The sequence below is a fragment of the Theropithecus gelada genome, chromosome 3 (genome assembly GCF_003255815.1).
Source record: "Theropithecus gelada isolate Dixy chromosome 3, Tgel_1.0, whole genome shotgun sequence".
NCBI lineage: Eukaryota > Metazoa > Chordata > Mammalia > Primates > Cercopithecidae > Theropithecus > Theropithecus gelada.
This window is the reverse complement of record NC_037670.1, coordinates 82759845-82773833: the sequence shown is the minus strand read 5'-3', so window position 1 is coordinate 82773833 and position 13989 is coordinate 82759845. Positions and strand designations below refer to the sequence as shown.

Sequence of the window (13989 nt, the reverse complement as noted above, 5' to 3'; positions counted from 1 at the left end):
TCAAAGCTCTGCACAAGGTTTTTATATTTTCTCGTTGAGCATTTCCTTTTGTTTTACAGACTCTGAAATTACCGTTAAATGAATGCAAATATTTGCAACTTTCTTGCCGTGCCTTACAGATTGGCTTTAAAATAGTACCCGCCCTTTTTGCTAGTTTGTGGAGGTAAAAGCTTCATATCTTGAGAAGGTTGTAACTATTCTACAGCTGTGAAAAATTATTCAGAACGATCATTCTTTTCATGTATGCAACTAGTATTTTAAAAAAGCCTACTATATGCTGGAAACTGTGCTAGCCAATTTTTTGGAAGTAAACTTTTTATCACAGAAAATAGATTAGGTCTTTAAAATTTTAAAGGCAGTGTGTTTGAAAGCAGAAATGTTCCCAGTATCCCTTAGAGTGGGTGAGAGACGTTTTTCTTTCTTTTGTGGGATAATTTTTAAAAGGTTGTAGTATGGTAATGCGCCGGGTGTTTTAAGAATGGGTGTGTTTGGGAGGATCAGTTGGCATAGTAACTTCGAGGAGGTCACACATAGCACAGCCAAAGGTGCCCCTGTTGAGCGTACCCAGAATCTCTTCCCTTTGCCTAGTATAATTAGCAGTGAGTTCGCCTGTTTATTTTTTTCTGTAATCATTAGTAGAGACTAAATGAGAAGAGGTTTTTCTTGTTTGCTTCAAGGACCTTCCGTGATGTCCGCAATTAGATTAGATGACAGTAACTCAAAGCTAGGCTTTGGTTTGGTGGATGCCAGAGGCTGATCAGCACTGCTAACCTAAGGGGAGGAGGCTTGACCTGGCAGTTTTCCTCTTGAGGTCTCTTTAAGCTCTCAGATGCATATACTTGAGTAAAATTTAGTTGCTGGTCCTTCAATCCTTTCCATTCATTACACACACTTTTTACCTTTTTTTCTTTCATATTCGACACTCTTCTTTTTTTCCCATTCTTCCCCACCCCCAACTTTTTTTGTTGTTCTGTGGGGTTCCCCCCCCCCTTTTCCTTCTCCTTTCTATATGGAAAGTTTAGTCTCTTGATACAGTAACTATTTCCTGGTAGTGAAATGCTTTTGCTGTTATTGTTGCTGACTGTCCTTGTGTATCCTTCAATAAAGCAGAACTCTCTAGAAGGATCGTTTGGAATCTTTGTCTTGTGATTCCTATCTGTTCCTAAAAAGAGTCTACTTTTTTCTTCCCAAAGTAAGAGAACTTAATGCTGTGAGTGGTGCTAGGGTGGAAACCCTGAAGAAGAGGGCACTGGAGCCATTGCCAAAGACAGCTTTACATGATGCTGCTTGTTCCCTTAACCCACGTGCCCCGTCCTTGTAGGCATACTGTTCATAGAAGCCCATCACGCCACTGGGTACTTTTCCACATACACTTAGAATGATGGTTCGGCATATTCTCTCCTTTTAGGAGATAAATTTACTTGGGAAAGAAATGGTAATAGCCTAGGAGGATCACATGCATTCTTGTTTCCTCCACTCTCCACTTTTCTACTTGGTCTTCCAAAATGAGCATGTTGTGTTAGTGACAAGTTACTTTTTCTTTTTCTGAAGCTTGTTTTAAAAAGTAACTTTTTTTTTCTTGTAGGTTTACACACGGTAACTTTAAAATACATGTAATCCCAATCCAAGTTTTTGTTCATTCTGAATTTTTCTCCAAAGGTAGTGTATAACCCATGCCTCTGTTTGTGTGGTTTGTGTATTTGTCATGCTGACAGCTTGATATGGGATGCCTTGTGTCAAATTTGAGTGAAGTTAGGAAATCAGTTTATCACTTGGTCTTTTGAATCCTTAGGGGATGTTGTTAATTTCATTCAACATCTACTGTGCTAGGCACAGGGGAAGGAATGTTGAACAAAGCCAGTGCCCTTCTTGAGCCTACAGTCTGGTGGGGGAAGAAAGATATTTATTGGATAAGTGGTTAGAACCATGTTTCATTGTGTGTGATTGGTTGGGGAGGAGGGAGGGCAAAGAGGCTAGTGCAGGTTGTTAGAGAAAGCTGCTTTGAGGAAAAGTTTAAGCAGAGTCTGAAGGATAAATCAAGCTGTTAATAGTTCGGTGGAGAGGCCAAGGCAGAGGTGTAGTTAGAGGAAGTAAAGAACTTTTCAGGCACAGGGAATGCCAGTGTCAAGGCCCCAAAGCAGAAGAGAGACGTGTGAGTTTGAGGAAAGGAAAGAGGACCCGTCTGGCTGAGAGCTGAGGAGAGTGAGGCTCCAACAAAGATGCAGGGGTGTGCAGGAGGCCAGATATTTCAGGGCCTCACAGGCTGGTTTAAACACTGTGATGTGATTGTGTGTGTGCATGTGGGTACATGCATGCATGCATCTATGAAAGAAAGAGAAGTGATGAGATTGTTTAAAAGCTTACTCTGGCTTTAGTGTAGCATAGAATGTTTTCTGGTTACATCTTTGTATCCTGCTGCATTTATTGTACTTCACTAAATACTACGTATTATTATTTTGTGAGCTTCTTTTGCCTCTTGAATTTTAAATTGATAGGTATTCATTACTGAAAGTTAGAACTCATCAAGCCCTGATAGTAGCATCTGAGGTTTACATGAGTGTATTTCTAGAATGCAGAAAGAGAAAAGAAGTCTCTTTCTTTAAATGCTAAGCATATTCAGGTATTCTATCCTCCTTCAATGAAATACTTAAAAAAAAAAAAGTTTACGTGTATTTTCTCTTACAGTCTGGTGTCATCCTGCCTTTTGGACATTCCGGGATTTAGTGCCAGTACCTTTCTTCAGATGTTAGAAGGTTAAACTTGGGATGAAAAGAGAGTGAATTAAAAACATGTTACAGATTCCCACATTGTATGAGATACGCTTCTAAAGAAGCACTGTGTTTGTTAATTTGTGTCTTTCAAGACCTAAAAGTTAGTCAAGGAGTATCATACATGCAGGGGTACACATTAATGCTCTAGAACACTGGTTGAGGAGTCAAAGAGACCTGAAGCCTGGCAAACAGCCCTGTTACTGCCAACTGCAGGGTACTTTAGCATTTTGAGCCTTAGTGTCTTCCTCCATGAAAATAATGGGATTTACCAGTTTATAATTATAAGAACAGTTAAAAATTTATTAGTACTTACAATGTGCCAAGCACTTTTCTAAACATTTTACATAGATTAACTCAGTCTTTGCAGCAATTTCAGAAAACAGTTGCCTTTATTATGCCTATTTTCCAGATGAAGACACTGAGGTATAGAGACATGGATTTGCTGAAGGTCACACAGCCACTTATTAAGTGGCTTCAGAGTCAGTGCTCCATTAGACAATACTTTTAAAGGTCCTTCTTGCTTGATCATTATGTAATTCTAGCTGATTCATAATGTACCTATATTTAAAGTATGTTTGACCTAGAATAGCAGACTCTATTTCGGGAGTGGGAAGTGGAGAGGAATTCAGGAGTGAAGAAAGCTTTGACGCCCAATGTTGTGCATATGCTTTGCCACAAGGAAATTTCCTAACCTGTACTTTCTACTTTGTAGTTTTAGGTCCTTTTCCTGCCCACTCAGCTGATAGGAGGGCTGCTGTCGTGAACTCCAGCCAGCCGCAGGCTGCTTGCGCCTCTCCAGCAGGTTAAGGCTCAGGCACATTGCATTACTGCATTCTGAAAATAACAAAAGCCTGCATCATACTGGCCAGGTGGTCTTCATTAAGGATGTGCTATAATTTTGTTCCCCCTCAGGTGGAGGAAGGTGACTCTTGCCCTATATACTAGTGCTGTGTAAACAGTACCAGGAAGACATCTGGAATATGAGGATTCCTGGTTTCTCAACCACTGGTCAACCCTTTTTGTTGTTAACATTTTAACATCTTTATGGAGTTAATTCATAAACCATAAAATTCATCCATTTAAAATGTACAAGTCAGTGATTTTAGTATATATAAAAAGTGTAACTATTACCATGATCAATTTTAGAACATTTTCATTATCCCAGAAAGAAACCTGTACCCATTAGCAGTCACTCCTACACCTGCCCTTCGCTGTTGGCAATCACGAATCTGTCTGCACAGATTTGCCTCTTCTAGGCAGTTTATATAATTGGAATTATATAATATGTGGTCTTTTGTGGCTAGCTTCTTTTCCATAGCATAATGTTTTTTTTGGATAGCATGTATCAGAACTTCATTCCTTTTTATTACCAAATAATATTTCATTGTATGTGTATATCATGTTTTATTTATCCATTCTCAGTTGAAGAACATTTGGATTGGGCTGTTCTTCTTGTTTTTGTTTTTGTTAATTATTATGAAATAACACTGCTGTGAACAGTCATGTACAAGTTTTTGTATAGACATGATTTCATTTCTCTTGGATATCTATAATACCTAGGAGTGGAATTGCTGGAGTCATATGATAACTATTTAATAATTTGGGAGACTACCAAATAGTTTTCCGTAGTGACTACACCATTTTACATTCTCATCAGTAATCAAAGAAGTTTCTGTCTTCACATTCTCATCAACCTCATTATTGTCTTAGTATAGCTATCCTAGTGGATGTGAAATGGTATCTCATGGTTTTGATTTATATTTCTCTGACTTGATGTTGATTATCTTTTTATATGCTGATTATCCATTTGTATATCTAGTTTGGAAAAATGTCTGCATTTTTTGCCCATTTGTTTGGGTTATTTTTTCATTATAGAGTTGTAAGAGTTTTTTCTTTTTTGGAGATAGAGTCTTACTCTGTCACCCAGGCTGGAGTGCAGTGGTGCGATCTCTGCTCACTGCAACCTCCGCCTCCTGAGTTTAAGTGATTCTCCTGCCTCAGCCTCCCCAGTAGCTGGGATTACAGGTGCCTGCCACCATGCCCGGCTAATTTTTGAATTTTTAGTAGAAACGGAGTTTCACCATGTTGGCCAGGCTGGTCTCGAACTCCTGGCCTCAGATGATCCGCCTGCCTCAGCCTCCCAAAGTGCTAGGATTACAGGTGTGAGCCACTGCACCCGGCCAAGAATTCTTTATTCTGGGTATAAATTCCTTGTTAGATAGATGATTTGCAAATATAGTTGACCCATGAACAATGCAGGAGTTGGGGTATCAACCCCCACAGTCAAAAAATCTGCATGTAACTTTCGACTCCCCCAAAATCTTAACCAGTAGCCTGCGAATAACCAAAAGCCTTATGACGAAAAGCCTTATGAATAACTTTAACAATTAACACATATGTTATATGTCATATGTATTGTATACTGCATTCCTACAATAAAGTAAGCCAAAGAAAGGGTTATGAAGAAAATTATAAGGAAGAGAAATACATTTACTATTCATAAAATGGAAGTGGATCATCATAAAGGTCTTCATTCTTGCTGTCTTCACATTGAGGAGGCAGAGGCAGAGGAAGAGGAAGAGGAGAGGTTGGTTTTGCTATGTCAGGGTAGCAGAAGTGGAAGAAAATCCGCATGTGCACCCTTGAAATTCAAACCCATGGTATTCAAGGATCAACTGTATTTTCTTTTCTGTAGGTTGTCTTTTTCATTTTCCTCCTGGTATCATATGCAACACAAAAGTTTTAAATTTTGATATAGTCTAATTTATCAGTTTTTTCTTTTATTGTTTGTTTTTGGTGTTACATTGTCTTAGGAAACCATTGCCAAACCCAAGGTCATGAAGATTTACTCTTAAGGTTTTAAAAATAGTTTTTAGCTCTTACATTTAATTCTCATCCATTTTGCATTAATTTTTGTGTACGATATGAGGTAAGGGTACAACTTTTTTTTTTTTTTTACCTGGATATTCAATGCTCAACTCTTTACCGTGTAATTTATGGTTTTAGTGATAAAGTCACAAGCCAGCATTGCACCAATGCTTAAGTGTAAAAGGTTGGAGTCACAGAGCCCTGAGTTTGAACCTTTGCTCCACTACTTAGTAGTGCTAATACCTTGAGCAAGTTACTTAATCTTCCTGAATCTCAGTTTTAAAATGACAGCAACAATAATAGCCGTACTTAGGTTTGTTAAGAATATGCTGTGGATATTTAGCTTAATGTTAGCAGTTTCTGGATCGTGCCCGTTAGTGTCAGACACTCTGCAGACATGCTCCACTGTGTACCAGGAAGGTTCATAGTTCACTTTAAAGGTAGGTTAATTAGATCACTGTTTTGATTAATGATGCCCAGAAACTTTAGTCTCTGTGTATTCAGCCTTCTATTTGCAAATTGTGGTTCCTCGTGGATTCTTTCTCATATAATTATTGGCCATTGCTGTCTCTTCCATTGTGAAGTGTCTATTCAAATCTTTAACCCATTTTTAAAAGTTAATTGTTTTTATTACTGAGTTGTGAGAGCTCTTTATATATTCTTATTTATTTATTTCGAGACAGTTTCACTCTGTCACCCAGGTTGGAGTGCAGTGGCGCAATCTCGGCTCACTGCAGCCTTCGCCTCCCGGGTTCAAGCAATTCTCTGCCTCAGCCTCCCAAGTAGCTGGGATTACAGGTGCCTGCCACCATGTCCGGCTAATTTTTTTTTTTTTTTTTGTATTTTTAGTAGAGACGAGGTTTCACTATGTTGGCCAGGCTGGTCTTGAACTCCTGACCTCGTGATCCACCCTTCTTGGCCTCCCAAAGTGCTGGAATCCCAGGCATGAGCCACCTCACCCAGCTATATATTCTTAATTAAAAGTCCATTGTAGACCGGGCATGGTGGCTCACACCTGTAATGGTGTGGGAAGCTGAGGTGGGCAGATCGCTTGAGGCCAGGAGTTTGAGACCAGCCTGGCCAACATGGTGAAGCCCAGTCTGTAATAAAAATACAAAAATTAGCTGGGCGTGGTGGCACACGTGTGTAATCCCAGCTACTTGGGAGGCTGAGGCAGCAGAATTGTTTGAACCCAGAAGGTGGAGGTTGCAGTGAGCTAAGAGGTTGCAGTGAGCCCAGATCACACCTGTGTTCCAGCCTGGGCAACAGAACGAGACTCTGTTGCAGATAGATAGATAGATAGATAGATAGATAGATAGATAGATAGATAGAGACTCTGTCTCAGATGGATAGATGGGTGGCAGAGCAAGACTGTCGCAAATAGATAGTGTAAGACTCTGTCTCAGGTAGATAGGATAGGATAGGATGAGATAGATAGATAGATAGATAGATAGATAGATAGATAGATAGATAGATAAAGATAAGAGAAATAATGCCCAGAGGAATTAAGTAGTGTCCTCAAGATGACATACCTGGATGTTATGAGTCTGAACTTAAACCATGGTTTCCTCACTCCATTGTCTTGAGTTAAGGTGCTGGTAAGACATATGAGAAGCAGTGTGCAGAACAAATAAATATTTAGTTTGGTAGCTCAAAGCACACAGGAGAGGTGACCTACATCTTCTAGCAGAAGGTTTTAAAGATAATTTGATATAATGTATTGTAATTATAGTTGGTCTTCTCACGATCTACATGGTAGACTCTTAACTAATCTGTCGCTCCTTGAAGCTGGGATCTTTTCTCTAAATCTCCAAACCTGACACATTATAACTGCTCAGAAAATGCTTTGTGAATTAATTAATGGTAAATTAAGAAGCCTATAATTTAGCTAATGCTTGATTAACTGTTACAATGAGGAGTGTTTCTTCTTTCTTCCGTCCTGCCCAGCTACAACAGAACTCTTACTGACTGACCTGGCAGAGGAACCCAAGGCTTTGCTGTCCACATCCCTGTCTGGAACTCCCCTAGAGAAGCTGAGATTGGGGAGGGCTCTAATGGGATGAGGTATGGCTGAGCGCTCAGGTTGGACATTAGAAAACACCAAGGCTATGGAGGTCAGGGGTAGTAAATGAATAGCTCTGCTTTGCTTCAATTTAAAATGGTAGATTATTTCACTATTAACATCTCTATATAGCATACGTAATATATGATATCATAATATACATGGGTTATGAACATAGAAACCATAATTTATAATGAATAAATTGTCTTGACTCAACATTTCAGATTGTCAATCCTATCAAGACATTAATTTCACTTTTTTTCTTGGCATTAGTTACTTTCTCTTTTTTTATTTAAAAAAATTTGTTTGGAAACAGGGTCTTGCTATATTGCCCAAGCTGGTCTTGAACTCCTGGCCTCAACTGATCCTTCTGCCCCATGAGCCACTGTACCTGGCAGTTACTATCTCTTGAATCAGATTCTGGGAAAGATGGGAGTTTTCTGTTACTTTGTGTTAGGATAGGTTTTGAAAGCTGAGAGAGACTTCTAGGCATCATCTAAACTCCAGCTGAAATTTTGTAGAAAAGGAAACTAAAGCTGAAAGAAGTTAAGGGACTTAACCTTTTCTTTCTCCCATTCTGTTCCCCCTTTATTATGGTCACTAATTTTTCCTCTTATTGTTAATGAAAAAGCACCTTTTGTTCACTTTTTTTCTTTACTTTTGGCTAACTTTTCTAGAAAGAGTTTAAATAGTCCCTTTTCATTTTTTTTTTTTTCTGCATTTCTACACAACAGTAGTTCTTATGGATTTTTTTTTTTTTTTTAAATCTTCAACTTTAAGTTCAGGGGTACATGTGCAGGTTTGTTACATAGATAAATGTGTGCCATGGTTGTTTGCTGTACAGATCATCCCATCACCTAGTTATTAAGCCCAGCATTCATTAATTTTTCCTGATCCTCTCCCTCTCCCAACCCCTCTTAAGGATTTTTAAAATTCACAATATGTTAATTTTTAAATTGTTTTTCCTGTTAAACAGTAAGATTATGAACTTCTGCTTTCCCAGAACACCTTAATTTTTAAGGCAAAAGTTCTGAAGGAACTGTGGTAGACTGAAAGGCAGAATGATATACTCTAGCATGAGGCTAACTAGTAGGCATTCTACTAGTTGTTTATTTAAGAGTCATTATTGGGCCAAGATGTAATAAGCCCATTGTAATTATTACAATAAACTGAACAAAATACAACAATAGAATATTGCATTTTTTTCACATGCACATGGAACATTCACCAAGATAGACCATATTCTGAGCTATAATAGTAAACCTTGCCAAAACTTGTCAAAAGAATGTTCTGTGTCTTTAATAGAAGTAAACTACAGACCGGGCGCGGTGGCTCACGCCTGTAATCCCAGCACTTTGGGAGGCCGAGACGGGCGGATCACGAGGTCAGGAGATCGAGACCATCCTGGCTAACACGGTGAAACCCCGTCTCTACTAAAAATACAAAAAAATTAGCCGGGCGTAGTGGCGGGTGCCTGTAGTCCCAGCTACTCGGGAGGCTGAGGCAGGAGAATGGTGTGAACCCGGGAGGCGGAGCTTGCAGTGAGCCGAGATTGCGCCACTGCACTCCAACCTGGGCATCTGAGCAAGACTCCGTCTCAAAAAAAAAAAAAAAAAGAAGTAAACTACAAATTAATAACAGATGTAACAGATGTAGAGAATCCTCTGAAATATTAGGAAATTAAACAGTACACTTCAAAGTAGCCTATGGGTCAAAGAGAAGGTCTCCAAGAAAATTGCGAAATAATTTGAACTTAAAATGAAAGCACAACAGTGGTTGGCCAAGGGTAAAGGGAGAGGGGAAGGCTTGATCACAAAGGAGTAATACAAGGGAATTTTGGGGACAATTTTGGTAGAATGAAATTTTCTGTATCTTGATTATTGCGGTGGTTATTAAAGGACTATGCATTTATCAAAACTCAGAATTGTTCGCCAAATAATGAATTTTATTTTATGTAATTCTTAAAACTTTTAAGTGTCTATTTAATGGAGTAGAGTTTTTCATAGTGATGTGTTTGGATGAGGCACTTGTCACAAGGCTGCTGCCAGAAGAATGAAGCGAAGCTACAGTACTTTCTAGTCAGAAGTGGGTATGACTCATAAGTAATTACTTTTGGTTTGGATCTTTTAAGGGAATAGGAACATCTCCCTTTAGAAATTTTGACTTAAAAACGGTGGTTGCTGTTGGGAAATTTAAAAAAAGAAATTTTAGTGTAAAGTTAACATGAGGTATGCCAGTTTAAATCCAAATATAAATGCATTTTTTGAAGAAACTTATGCTCATTGAAAACATATTGTTCAACATTAATTGAACTGAAAAGCCTTTTGGCTAAGATTTTTTTAAAGTAAATTTTACACAGTTGTTTTCCATTAAGTATAGAAAGGCACTGCACTATGTGAGAAAAGAATAAGCTGGTAGCAGTTTTGGAATAGTGATTTTTAAATGTTTAATTTCTTTGAACAATGTTTTGTAGTTTTCAGTGTTTTACACTTATTTTTAAAAATTTATTGTTGGTCAGCTGTGGTCCTCACGCCTGTAATCCCAGCACTTTGGGAGGCCAAGGTGGGTGGATCACCTGAGGTCAGGAGTTTGAGACCAGCCTGGCCAATATGGTGAAAGCCCATCTCTACTCAAAATACAAAAATTAGCCGAGTGTGGTGGCGGGCACCTGTAATTCCAGCTACTCGGGAGGCTAAGGCAGGAGAATCGCTTGAACTCGGGAGGCGGAGGTGGCAGTGAGCCCGGGTCACGCCATTGTACTCCAGCCTGGGCAACAAGAGTGAAACTCTGTCTCAAAGTAAACTAAAATAAAATAAGATTTTTTCTTAAGTAGTTTATTCTTTTTGATGTTATTTTAAATGGATTTGTTTTCTAACTTTCATTTTCAGACTGTTCATTGCAACTGTACAGAGATACAATTTTAATTGTATGTTAGTCTTATATCCTATTTCCTTGCTGAACTTATTTATTCTAGTAGTTTTTTTTTACTGGTTTCCTTGCGTTTTGTTTTTGTTTAAGCCCGTCTGTGTTTAGAGCTGGGTTTGCTTCTTCCTTTCCAATCTAGATGTCTTTTATTTCACTTATTGACTAATTGCCCTGGCTAAAAGCTTTAGTACAATGTTGACTAAAAGTGGTAAAAACAAACATCCTTGTCTTGTTTCCAATCTTTGAGGGGAAGCATCCTGTTTTTCACCTTATACACATTAACTATGGGTTTTTTGTAGATGTCTTTATCAGGTTGAAGTTCTCTTCTAAGTTTGTTAGGTATTTTTATTATGAAAGGGTGTTAGATTTTTGTCAAGTGCTTTTTGTACGTTTTGTGAGATGATCATGTGATAGTTTAGAGCTTTTGTGTTTGCAGAAAGACCCAGTTCATGCAGGCTTAAAGTAAAAAGGGATGTTTATTGGTTCATTTAATAGAAAAGTCTAGGGGGTGTCTTACCTTCAGGAATGATGTGGGCTGATCAGGGGGTTCAAACAATGTCATCCAGATTTTCTTCCTTCTCCTTCTGTCCCTCAAATCCTTCCAGTCCCATTCCCTTTGTGTGTGAATCATGTTTAGGTCCTATGTGATGGCAAACTGCTGCAGGCAGCTGCAGGCTAACTTTCTTAAGACCAGAGAGAAAAGAAATAGTCCTCATTTCTTTATGCCTTTGCCCAGTCCCAGCAAAAGTCCCAGAATTGTCTCCAGTTGGGCCACTTGCCCATTCTGGATATCATTGAGGATAGGGGATGTGAAGCTTCATTTAGGCCTAAATCACATACCTACCCTGGAGCTGGTCACCCCCACCCAAACCCCATGGATGGAGTGTGGAGAAGGGAGTTTTCGTCTGTGGAAAAGTACTAGGTAGATGCTGGATTGCCAAAAATTAAATGTCAAGTATACTTTCTGTAGTGAAACAATCCAGGATAACACAAAGTGTATGAAATTGGTATTTAAATACTCTTTTTTAACCCCCTACCCCATCCCTGGCAATGATAGCTAATATGAGCTAAAACTCTCCCCTGCTCGTTGAAGTTTCATGTGTAATCCTTCCAAGCAGGGAATTTGGGTGATACCACATTGCATCTCTAATAGAGGATGGCATAAAAAAGGGTGGAGATTGGATAGGAAGATAGTCTAGTGGTCATCTAAGGGAGCAGGGAGTAGTTCAGACCAACAGTTTTCATCTGCCCTTTAGTTCCCTTGACTGATAATTTCTGAGATAACTGCAGATTAATTTAAAATAGAAACTGGATTAATGGTCTCTTTTTCATCCATGCCTGTTTTCTCTACAATTCATCATTCCTGGGCCGTATCCCAGTTTCCCAGCAGTGGACATTATGAAAGAGCAGTATGTCCTGGTGCTAATCTGAACTCTCTCCATCACTCTGCATTTAAATTTTGTCTAATAGGAATGAGATTTCTCTGGTCTCTTAATGTGCCTTTTGAAACTGCAAGAATTTTGTGCTTTAAGAAAAGTTTTTCTTGGTCACAGTTTGTGTAGTTACAAAGGACAGAATAAAATTGCCATATATTGAATATCCCTTGTATAATTATAACCTCCCCTAGATAAATACAGAACCTGTTATAAGGAAGGTAATGTTTCAGTTGCTATCATAATTTACCAGCTACCTTTTTTTTTTTTTTTTTTTTTTTTTTTTTGAGACAACATCTCACTCTGTCACCCAGGCTGGAGTGCAGTGGCGTGATCATAACTTACTGTAGTCTCGAACTCTAGGCTCAGGCAGTCCTGTCTCAGGTGTATCACCTTGCCCAGCTAATTTTTAAAATTTTTTGTGGAGACAGGATCTCACTATGTTGACTGGGCTGGTTTTGAATTCCCAGCCTCAAGCAATCCTCCTGCCTCAGTCTCCTAAAGTGCTGGGATTACAGGAGTGAACCACGGAACCCAGCCTTCAAGCTGCTTTCAGAATTTACTGCAGCTGTGCTTTGGGTGGGGTTGAGAGCTGCTCTTCAACATTTTTCAAATTCTTGTAAGATAAAACTAGTTTCGTACATTTTTTTCAATTTTAGGACACTTTTTTTTCACATTTCTTTTTTTTTTTTTTTTATTATACTTTAAGTTCTAGGGTACGTGTGCACAACGTGCAGATTTGTTACATATGTATACATGTGCCATGTTGGTGTGCTGCACCCATCAACTTGTCAGCACCCATGTAAAAAACTCGTCATTTACATCAGTTATAACTCCAAATGCCATCCCTTCCCCCTCCCCCCTCCCCATAATAGGCCCCAGTGTGTGATGTTCCCCTTCCCATGTCCAAGTGATCTCATTGTTCAAGTCCCACCTATGAGTGAGAACATGCAGTGTTTGGTTTAATGTTTTTGCGGAAGTTTGCTGAGAATGATGGTTTCCACCTGCACCCATGTCCCTACAAAGGACACGAACTCATCCTTTTTTATGGCTGCATAGTATTCCATGGTGTATATGTGCCACATTTTCTTAATCCAGTCTGTCACTGATGGACATTTGGGTTGATTCCAAGTCTTTGCTATTGTGAATAGTGCTGCAATAAACATACGTGTGCATGTGTCTTTATAGCAGCATGATTTATAATCCTTTGGGTATATACCCAGTAATGCGATGACTGGGTCATATGGTATTTCTAGTTCTAGATCCTTGAGAAATCGCCATACTGTTTTCCACAATGGTTGAACTAGTTTACAGTCCCACCAACAGTGTAAAAGTGTTCCTGTTTCTCCACATCCTCTCCAGCACCTGTTATTTCCTGACTTTTTAATGATTGCCATTCTCACTGGTGTGAGATGGTATCTCATTGTGGTTTTGATTTGCATTTCTCTGATGGCCAGTGATGACGAGCATTTTTTCATGTATCTGTTGGCTGTATGAATGTCTTTTGACAAGTGTCTGTTCATATCCTTTGCCCACTTTTTGATGGGGTTGTTTGGTTTTTTCTTGTAAATTTGTTTGAGTTTTTTGTAGGTTCTGGATATTAGCCCTTTGTCAGATGAGTAGATTGCAAAAATTTTCTCCCATTCTGTAGGTTGCCTGCTCACTCTGATGGTAGTTTCTTTTGCTGTGCAGAATTTTGGCTTTTGTTGCCATTGCTTTTGGTGTTTTAGACATGAAGTCCTTGCCCATGCCTATGTCCTGAATGGTATTACCTAGGTTTTCTTCTAGGGTTTTTATGGTATTAGGTCTAACATTTACGTCTCTAATCCATCTTGAATTAATTTTTGTGTAAGGAGTAAGGAAAGGATCCAGTTTCAGCTTTCTGCTTATGGCTAGCCAATTTTCCCAGCACCATTTATTAAATAGGGAA

The 13989-nt window shown here is 38.9% G+C and overlaps 1 protein-coding gene across 4 annotated transcripts in view; it reads left to right on the top strand.

Moving 5' to 3' along the window:
- PLEKHA8 (pleckstrin homology domain containing A8) overlaps window positions 1-13989 on the top strand; it is an 87956-nt gene that overhangs the window by 971 nt on the left and 72996 nt on the right. The window lies entirely within an intron of this gene.